The 8,435-nt window shown below is 39.1% G+C and overlaps 1 protein-coding gene across 5 annotated transcripts in view; it reads right to left on the bottom strand.

The window, feature by feature from the left end:
- arntl1a (aryl hydrocarbon receptor nuclear translocator-like 1a) overlaps positions 1 to 5,823 on the bottom strand; it is a 32,082-nt gene extending 26,259 nt beyond the window's left edge. The window contains exon 1 of one of the 5 annotated variants that reach the window (XM_046037071.1): positions 5,709 to 5,823. The gene's annotated coding sequence lies outside the window, so the exon portion shown is untranslated. The other 4 variants (XM_046037070.1, XM_046037072.1, XM_046037073.1 and 1 more) reach the window with 4 other exon arrangements.
- Positions 5,824 to 8,435: the final 2,612 nt, after the last annotated feature.

The raw sequence follows: 8,435 nt of genomic DNA, 5'->3' as shown, positions 1-8,435 counted from the left end.
TATGAGTCATCATGTAGCACTTCATTTCTTGATGTGGCTGTTGTTTCATGAACAATTAATAATATTAACGTTAACATATGGTTTTACTGAATAATTAAGTAAATATAATTTCTTAATATATCTATCTAAAGAAACCCAATTTCTTGACTTGCAACTCTTTGCCATCTCATAGACGACATCTTTTGTCCTCTCTCAGGAACCGTAGCTATACTACCCACTTGGATAGGGAAGGGGTGTGCAATTCGCAAGTCTCACCACTAGATGTCACTAAAACTTACACACTGAACCTTTAAGCTATTTGAGCCCGTTCTCATCTCAGGGTGTCTAATAACAACGCTATCAGAAAAAGTGACAACATGTAGTTATTACACTTGGTGTGTGTGTGTGTGTGTGTGTGTGTGTGTGTGACGCACCGGGCGCGTCTCTGAGACTCTTCCGGAAGCATCTCTATGAGACGCTCTGGAGCATACCGTAGAAACCAGAAGTGCTAGCTAGCTAGCTACGTTCATGTTAAAGGTGTTGACAGCCCCCTGAAGCCCGAACGCTTACCATCAGAAATGTTAGTACCTAAACCTAAGTCACTGACTTTATACATATCGACTGTATACATACAGCCTTACGGCCGATTTGCTAACAGGTAGGGTTGGCCTCCCTTGTGTTGCAGCAATGTAGCAAACGGGGGGCGTTTCATACAGACGCTGAAGGGTACCTTTAGCGTAGGGCTGGACGATATGGCCAAAAATGTTATCCCGATAAAAAGTTTCATATCTTTCGATATCGATAATTATCACGATAAATATCAAACCATTATTTCTTTTGAGTTTAAAGACTCAATCAACAATTGATGCCAAACAGTGGATCGTTTCACAAATCTGAGGTTGAACATTAAAAACAATTATAAAAATCTTTGTCAACAAATATGAATGACAAAAATGAAGTAAAAGCTTTCCTCAGTCCTTTTTCCTCAACAAAAGAAACATCTTTAATTAATAACATTTATTGAATATTTATTTAACATTTGTTATATTGTTATTGAAAAACAATATATTGCGATAATTATTGTTATTGTTATATTGTCAAGCCCTACTTTTAGCATAAAGTCAGTTATGACGCATTGAGATGAGAATGCGTTGGCTCTTCTAACATGCATCGCATGCTCATGGACACAAGAGCAATGCTGCTGAGACATGTTGTGTTGGGGTTTTATATTCATACATACTACGCATTACGCGCACAAAAGAATTTTTCCTTCACCTCCTCTGCTACAACTCCATCCTAGGGGAAACACTGAACATTGCGTTATACCATTGCGACTACACTGCATTTTCACCATTTCTACCTTTGTTTGCTGCAACAAGGAAAGAAAGCCAACACAAGGGGTCACGCCATTTTTATTAAATACATGAAGTGCCAAAGAGTTTAACCTAATAGTTTTCCCAAAGCAACAGATCTCTGATTCATTTATGGGGCCTCAGTGTGTGTTTGATCTGTCCAGCCAAAGCATGTGGCCAATAATAGTGGCTTTAGCCACCTCTTATCAGGTATTAGAAATCATGACAATATCCTGCCGTGTTTGACTTGGCAGGGCTCCTTGTTTATTCATTACTGCCAATGCCGTGCACTCCTCCCGGAGGGCATTTAAAACTGATTTCCTGGATGAACCTCTAGATACATTACTTTTCTAATGTCGGGTTTGTGAATACAGTTGTTGTAGACTACAGGGGAACAAGGCAAGGCAAATAACGCTGTACAAGTGCAGCAGAGATGATTCTGGTTTAGATTATCTTCTGGTTTGATACTGTGAGGCTTCTTTGAAAGTGGATTCATCTTTACAGACTGTTAAAATAATCCCCATATTAAATAACAAATTGTTTTTATTTTTAGGGTCTAGGGCTGCAACTAACAATTATTTTCATTGTCGATTAATCTGTTGATTATTTCACTATCAATAAATTAGCTGTTTGGTCTACAAAATGTGAGTAAATGGTGAAAATGAAAATCAGTATTTCCCAAAGCCCAAGATGACCTCCTCAAATGTTTTTGTTTTGCCACAACCCAAAAATATTCAGTTTACTGTCATAAAAGAGTAAAGAAAACAGAAAATCATTAAAAGTGGTCATATTATGCTCATTTTCAGGTTCATCATTTTATTTAGGGGTTGTACCAGAACAGGTTTACGTGAGTTCATTTTTTTTTAAAAACACAATATTTTTGTCATACTGCACATTGCTGCAGCTCCTCTTTTCACCCTGTGTTGACCGCTAAATTTTAGCTATGGAGTGATCTCACTTCTCCAACATTTTTGTTAGGAGTTGCACATGCGCAGTACCTAGTTAAGGACTACTAGCCAATTAACACACGCATTTTGCTGTGACGTCACAGAGAACAAAAAGAAACGGCTGGACTACAAACGAGCGGTTTTCAGGCAGTTCAGAGCAGAGTTTGTCGGAGATGGGAACTCCCTTTGGGCTTTTTCAAAAACCTGTTACATGCACAAAAAAAGAGATAACTCAATAAAAGGAGAGGGGAAAAGCCAAAAAGCATAATACCACCTCTTTAAGAAACTGGAATTAGAGGACTTTGACTTTTGTTTTTCAAATAATTACTCAAACCAATTCAATTATCAAAATAGTTGCCAACTAATCAATGAATTATTGCAGCTCTATTAGGGACAAATATTTTTTTTAAATAACTGATGATCTCTTATGGACCATTAAGAATTTGAGCAAGTAAGAATATGTCACACGACAATTGGCATAGTTAGCTTGAGATTATCAGTCAAATCCATGTTGGTGATTTCAGCAGTTGGATTTCTGCTAAATTTCCAAACACTCTGGATAACTGTGCCAGAGCAACTGTGGTCAGACCTGCTGATGCGGGACCGGAGCCAGTGGTTTTCCATATGCCAGGAATGGCACAGCTGAAGGTGTTGTTTACGTTGATGATGTGTTTCACGTTTGAGTTCATCCAAAGTGAAGAAAGCACCTATCGCCTGCAGCTCCTCATCTAACAAGCTCACCACGCCTGCTGCTTTTGTCCTTTCTCACATTTTTTTAATCCGCACAATTCAAACCTTAGTGTAAAGACTTTAATTTTCCGTTTCTCAGGGGGTTTACATGCTAAACTATTTCTCTGCCAAGACCAGTTGCTTGACCATCAACCTCCAGGAAGTTAGCTCATTATCACATCTAACTCACGGCAAGCTAAATATGCCAAAAGCGTTCTCTCAGCAAAGGTATTTCCCAAAATATAATATATTCTGTTTAATCTCTTGAATTTGCTTTGACACATATATCCAGTTCCCGTCATGAATTTATCCCGCCATGTTTACGACGCACAAGTTCAGTCTGACTGAACCTGTCAATTTCCAACTTATGGAATGCAGTTGTTAGCCAGCTAGCCACGCCAGCTCACACAGTTTATGATTATAACCCTGTCGATGCCATTTCTTGTCCTCCCTACCCAAGTGAATTTTTGCCTTGCGAAATCTGTTCTGGTGGCAGTACAGTAAAACGATCGGGACAGTGACTTTGGTTACATCAGCTTTTCCAACATCAAAATGTGCATGTTGAGGCCCAATCAGCCTAAATGATTGAAAACACCTGTGTGGATGTGCAGGTCTTGCCATTTTATAAATATATGACTCCCGTACCTAATTTACATGTCTTTTTCCTACCATTTCAATAAAACTTTCATCTACAAATAAAGATGGATTTTATATTTTTGATAATAATGAATAATAACCACTGATCAATATCATGGCTCACTAAGAAAACTGCTCAACATTTGCATCCCCAGTGGCAGTCACCGAGCTGAGTGATACAAGCAGCACCAGATATCACAATATTTTAAATAGCCTAAATTCCTCAGTATACAAAATTTGGCTTGATACGTAGAATCTTTGAGAAGCAATTGTTAGTAATAAGAGGTGGCTAGGACAGGAAGAGACACTCATTTCACTCAGCAAGAAGAGTCTAATAATCAGTAATGTAGCCATTATGAGACCAGAAAAGGTTCATCACATTACGATAACAAAAATCATCCAGCTCTTGGGTAGCCCAGCATCTGACTGTAGCCTCATCATCACCAGATCTCACGATAGAAGAATACAACCTACTGCTACTGACAAAAACGTGTGCTTGTCATGCTTTTCAGCATGACTCAGAGTTTCCAAATTGGGAAAACTCATATACAATACATTATAAGTCATAGTGAGGCAGGCAGGCTGACCACAAGTACAGAAGAGGTTCTTAAAAGTAATTGAAATTCACAAGTCAACAGCCTTCTCTTAATTGTTCACATCTCATTAACCTTTAAAACTTGTTTTCCCATTGACACTTGCTGAATCATCACCACAAACTCCTGTTATCAAAACACATTCGTGACAACATCAGTCAGCGGTGATAAGCACTAGTGCAGGTTGCTACCAGTCTATGAGCAAAAATAACAACTCTTGTCAGTCCAAGTCTGAAGTTCACAGCGGACGTCTTTCCCGTCATGAAAAGATTAATGCATAAACTTCTGATAACAGCAATGTTGAGGTAGACTTGTGAAAAAAACCTTTGTACAGAAATCAGAAAGCACAAGTTGCACATTCAACAATCCTGCTAATGTAAAAGGAAACCCAAATCTCCGTGGGATGATAGTCAACAACTGCCAGAATGTTTGAATAAAACATCCCAAAATGGAACAAATACCAATCTGTGTGGATCAATGCTGGTGAGTATGAGTCAGAAAATGATATAACAATGAAAAGCAACTATTCCTCATCCTGTTGGGGACCTCCAGGAACTCTCCTCATGAACTCCCGTTGTTTGGTATCCCCCCTGCTACACATCATACAACAAAAGGCACTGCGATTGTGCCTGGTGCAAAGTGTCACCAAAGCCCAATATCATCATCATCATCAACCACTGCAGAGACTGCAGAAACCGAGCGCTCGCCACATTTCCACTGCCAACACTGTGTCACGATATTTCATAACCAAACATGAGCCTACTATCGAAACAACTATGGTCTCGGTATGGGTTGCGACCACACGTTACTGTGTTACTTGTAAAGCTGTGATGATGAGGGCTTTGAAGTTCTCGCAGCAGGGTCGACGCTATCGAAGGAACCAGGTGCCAGATACCCTCCAAGGCCTGTTTACACAGCTAGCGTGCTAGCATTGGATAGCATTGTTCACTTAGCCGCTCGCACTTAGGTCACGTTTAGTTAACATTTAACAAGCCTACGGGCCGGCACTTACCTATGCACGAGCTTCCTTAGAGCCCCGGTGATTGCTCACAACAGTTAAAGCTAGCCTGGCATACTGGGGGCGGTTACCCCACCTTTTATCCAAAACAGCATTTAGTCCCGTTGACTAATATTAGCATACAGCTGCTAGCTAAGGAACGCTAACTGTCAAGACTTGGCCAGCGAGCTAACGTCCCTCCTCCTGCTCTAGAAAACCACACTGACATGACCACAGCGCTGGGAAAACATCGACGATATCCATCATGGATTAAAGCCCAGCAACGCCACCGAGATGCAATATCGATAACCCGTATGCTTGTTTTCATTGTATACTTACAGTCGGTCCGGTGAGATTAGTCTAGCCATTGAAAGCCGCTGGTAATATGTAATAGCAACCCACAGAACTGTGACATAAACGATTTTCGATCGGTGACCCAGTTTCTCTTCACCGTCATGCCTGTCGGACCACTAACCTAGTTTTTCAACCAATAGCGTCTGCGCTACCGCCGTAGGTGCCCTTCTAGCCAATCACACACAAGTTCAGGCTGGGGAAAATACGACGGACGTGCTGGTTGACCAATGACAGCCAGAGACGAACGGAATGCAGAGGCCACTTGTGTGTGACAGTGTGGATGGAGAACACTGCATCACGAGTCAAGACCACGGTGGGCGTACACCACGAGCTGGCCCGCTGCCTAATTGCCATCAACTGAATTTTTATACTTTAAATGTATTTATGGGTCTCTTCGATGACTTATCTTGAATGTGGGCAACGTGCGATATAAAATACGATATATATTTATTTAATTATTTTTACTTTAAGTGTTTTGTAAAAGTCGGCTACTGTTAATCAGTGTAACCTTTTGAGGAAAAATGAATTTATTGTGTCTCTCCGCGTCTTTAGTCGGGTTTGTCACCAGTCAAAGGTGAGAATCATTCTAAAACTGATTCATCTTGATAGTAGTGTAGTGTAATGTTTTTTTAATGGAGACATCCTCCTCCATTGCTTGGGTCAAGTTCCATAGTTGCCCGCACTGTGCACTTTAGCGCCTCCTGCTTGTCATATTTATACCTCTTCCACTGTCCAAACATGCAAACACACAGTACATACTCTAATTTAAAAGGTCAAATGTGCACATATGTGATTTTCTTTGTCTTTTATGTTGTTTGTTTTTCATTCACGTGAAAACTGAGAAATACAGTAGAAGTGGAAAGTGGAACACACAAACACTATTTAGACATTCATGGTCGCATTTACTCACTAGGGGGCCCCCATGACAATTTTTTTGTGTTGGCCCTCCATTGTTGTTTGTGGTAATTAAGTAAAACACATTAATTTAGGCGCCAAAAATGCACCGTGTAAATGTTGCTACAATTCCCCTCTAGAAGACACAGAAGACAAGTTAATAATGCAGAACCTGCCTTGAGGCCTTTATCATTTGTGTTGATGCTTTAGTGGTATAATAATATGCATGCATTTGTTCCATCAAAGCAAATACAAAAAGAAAGCACTTAAAGGAAGGATGCAGATGTAAGAAAATTAAAGGTTACTACATACTAATGTTTTTTCCACAGACTTCTTTGCTTCCCATGTAATTTCATGTGGGTCAGGAATTCACTAGACCTACCCAACCGCATTAGAAAAGATGAGGTGCAGGTGAGAATAACCAACCGGGTTATCAATTACATTACTGGCATAATTGTCAGTTACTTACACTATCTCAACTGTAATATTTTTAGTCTTCCCTTATAGTATTCTTATTTTAGTGGCTGTTAGCATATCCTGCCTCTTCCTTCTTGTAAAAAATGTTGTTCCATCTTGGAATAAATTTGCATTTAAGTTATGTTACATAAAGTAATTATTATTGTGGATGGATTTGCAATTTATATTTCAGACATGTTTTTATGTGTGTTTGTTGCCATTGTGATTATAAATCATTTTCAGGGATGAATTCCAAAATGTTGTGGCATTTTGTCTTCCATGGACAGTTCGCAGTGGGGAGTGACAGAATGATGCAGCCAGTAATTGTTAAATGCACAGTTGGATTCCACACAATGGGAGTGTGGCAGTTTTGTGCTGTTGTTTTCATATTCTAATTAAAATATTTAAGGGTCATTATCTCTGTGATTCTTTTGTCCTTCTGACAAAATTGTTCCCATGTTGCATTGAATCCCAGGCTACGTTAACATGTTGCACCATGTACTATTCCTTCCTGTTTTACCAGAAGTGCTACTAGAAAAGTAAACAGAAACCTTTGATAACATTGTATTCCTTTGGGTCAGTGCATTGTGCTTTTCCTTTTATTTGTGTCTCATTACCACTTTCCTAATTTCATTGTTATTATTGGTTGTTTTGTTTTTTATTGATTTCAATCAGACCTCTTTCTTCTTCTTGTGAACTATGACACGCGTTGATGACAATGACCACTAGATGGAAGTGTTGTGTCATATGGAAACAACAGAGAATGAGAAAGTACAGGCCCATGGTGATTTTCTGCGCCACATATGTGGTAGGTTCTTAAAGGATCACTTCATCTCTTCTTGCTGAGGTGCAGTGAAAATAAGATAGGTCAACTAAATAACTTTTTTATGGAGTTTAATGTCTCTACATACAAATTATCCAGCAAATGATCGTATTACCGCCTACATTTTGCTGCCTTCAAGTACTGTCGGATATATTTTAATTAGTTAATTAGGCCGGTCTATGAGGAATGTGTTGCCAACGTGCGATGTTTAAGACTTAGTCACAATATCAGTAGCATATTGAGAATAACAATAGTTTGGAATATCAATAGCACGTGTGTAATTTATAATTTAGTGTGGCATTTGAATATTGATTGCCATTGTGTGTAAATGGTTGACATTGCTGTCTGCTGGACCAGTAGCTACTGGATAATAGGCACTTATTGCAAGTAATTCTTTTGATTTAATATATTAGGATCCCCATTAGCCTGATGCAAAAACCATCAGCTACTCCTCCTGGGGTCCACACAGAACACATAAGAGAAAAACTCCCTAAAACATAACAGATTAGAAAGAGGTTGTCTACATAGCCTACTTAATACACAAAACAACAGAATCATAAAATAAATATATTATGCACTATATTGTTTAATATGAACACAGTTTTCCTTTACTTGTTGTTTGAACCTAGTAATATCCTGAGTTTTAAAACTTAGAAGTGATGCTTTTAACTTCTC

The sequence above is a fragment of the Micropterus dolomieu genome, linkage group LG22 (genome assembly GCF_021292245.1).
Source record: "Micropterus dolomieu isolate WLL.071019.BEF.003 ecotype Adirondacks linkage group LG22, ASM2129224v1, whole genome shotgun sequence".
Lineage (NCBI taxonomy): Eukaryota > Metazoa > Chordata > Actinopteri > Centrarchiformes > Centrarchidae > Micropterus > Micropterus dolomieu.
Note: the sequence above shows the minus strand (reverse complement) of the source record. Positions and strands in the feature narration are given on the sequence as shown.